The following is a 2,371-nucleotide window of genomic DNA, read 5'->3' on the forward strand; positions in this document are numbered from 1 at the left end:
TATTGGTGGGCACTTAGATTATTTCCACATCTTTGCAATTGTGGATTGTGCTGCTATAAACATTTGAGTACAGGTGCCTTTTTATAGAATGTCTTTTTTTTCCTTTGGGTAAATACCCAGTAGTGGGATTGCTGGATCAAATGACAGTTCTATTTTTAGTTCTTTGATTTATCTCTGTACTACTTTCCATACAGGTAGTACCAGTTTGCAGTCCCACCAACCGCACATGAGTGTTCCTGTCTTGCTGCATCCATGCCAGCATTTGTTATTTTGGGACTTTTTGGTAAAAGGCATTTTCATTGGAGTTAAGTGATATCTCATTGTGGTTTTGATTTGCATTTTCCTGATGATTAGAGATGTGGAGCATTTTTTCATATATTTGTTGGCCATTAGTCTATATTCTTTTGAAAAGTTTCTTTTCATGTCTTTTGCCCGCTTTTTAATAGGGTTGTTTGATTTTTTTCTTGCTGATTTGCTTGAGTTCTTTATAGATTCTAGTTATTGGCCCAGATTCTTTATGTAATATGTGTTATATCCATTCAATGAAACCCAAACCAACCATTAAAATCTGATATGCAAATGCATATTTAATTACCTCAAAAGCTATTTATAACATTTTAACATTAAAATGGGTTCAGTATTATATAATACGGAATGATTCTATAAATATTTATCCATATAGTGAAAGGTTGAGGTGAAGTGTGCTAAAACATTTTTCTAGCATTAGTTTTAAAATTGACATAGTATAGAGTATAGTTTTATGGGTTTTAGCTATGTATAGATTTTGTAACCACCACAACAATCAGGACAGTTTCTTCATCACCTCAAGAAAACCTTGTGCTGCCTTTTCAAATCATACCCTCCTTTTACTTCTAACCCCTAGTGACCACAGATATGTTCTCTGTTGCAATTGTCTTTTCCTGAATGTCATATAAATGACACCATATAGTACCTAACTTTTAAAAACAACTTCTTTCCCTTGGCATAATGCCTTTGAGATATGTGCAGTAATAGTTCTTTTTATGTTGAAGAGTTATTCAATTTTGTGGCTGTACCACAGTTGCTTATTCATTCACCTGTTGAAGAACATTTGTTTCCACTTTGGGAATACTATGAATAGAGGTGTTATAAACATTTGCATACAGGTTTTTGTGTAAACATATGTTTCACTGAGTCATATGGTAAGTGTATGTTTTATTTTATAAGAACTTACCAAACTGTTTTGCAGAGTATTTTACCTTTTTCTTACTCATCAGGAATTCATAAGAGTGCCAGTTGCTCTGCATTCTTGTCAGCACTTGCTATTGTCAATTTAAAAAAACTTTAATTTTAGCCATTCCAATAAGTATGTAGTGATATCTAATTGTGATTTTCATTTTTATTTACTGATGGCTAATGATGTTGAGTATTTTTATGTGAATATTTGTCATCTGTATATCCTCTATGATGAAAGGTCTATTAATGTCTCTTGTTGCATTTTGAAAAATTGGATTGTATGTTTTCTTAGTGTTGAGTTTTGAGAGTCCTTTGTATATTCTAAATACAAGTCCTTTGCGAGATATGTCATTTGCACCTATATTCTCCAGTCTTTACCTTATCTTTTCATTCTCTTAATAGTACCTCTCCTAGAGAAAAGATTTTTAATTTTAATGAAGTTCAATCAATTTATTATTTTTTCTTTTATGTATTGTGTTTTTAGTGTTATACCTAATAAATCTTTGCTTAACCCTAGGTCATAAAGATTTCTCCTGTTTCTTCTTCTAAAAGTTTTACAACTGTACATTTTGTATTTAAATGTGTAATCCATTTTGAGTTGATTTTTACATAAGGTGTGAGGTTTCGGTTGAAGTGGTTCATATATTTGCATATGAATATCCTGTGGTTCCAATATTATTTTTTGAAAATAAATTAAGTTGCCTTTACGTCTCTGTAAAAATTAATTTGCCAATGTATGTGAGGCTTTTTCTGAACTCTCTGTTCTGTTTCAATAATCTGTTTGTCTATTTGTTTGCCTATACCACACTATCTAATTACTTTATAGTTCTGAAATCAGGTAGAGTGAATTCTCCAACTTTATTTATTTTTTTCAAATTTGTTTTGGTTTCTGGTTTCTTTTTCTTTCCATATAAACTTTAAAATCAGCTTTATATATCTAAAAAAGTCTTCCTGGGCATTTTTGATCGAAATGTAATTAATTCTCTCTGTCAATTTGTAAAGCATTGACATCTTAACTATAACCAGCCTTCAAATTCATAAACATGTTGTGTCTCTCCATTTGCTCTAAGACTTTAAGAAAGTTTATGATTGTTTTCTTTTTATTTACTTACATCAAAAGTCCCCTACTTTTAAAATGTATTATTATCTTTAATTT

The sequence above is a fragment of the Propithecus coquereli genome, unplaced genomic scaffold, assembly GCF_000956105.1.
Source record: "Propithecus coquereli isolate 6110/MARCELLA unplaced genomic scaffold, Pcoq_1.0 Scaffold10, whole genome shotgun sequence".
Lineage (NCBI taxonomy): Eukaryota > Metazoa > Chordata > Mammalia > Primates > Indriidae > Propithecus > Propithecus coquereli.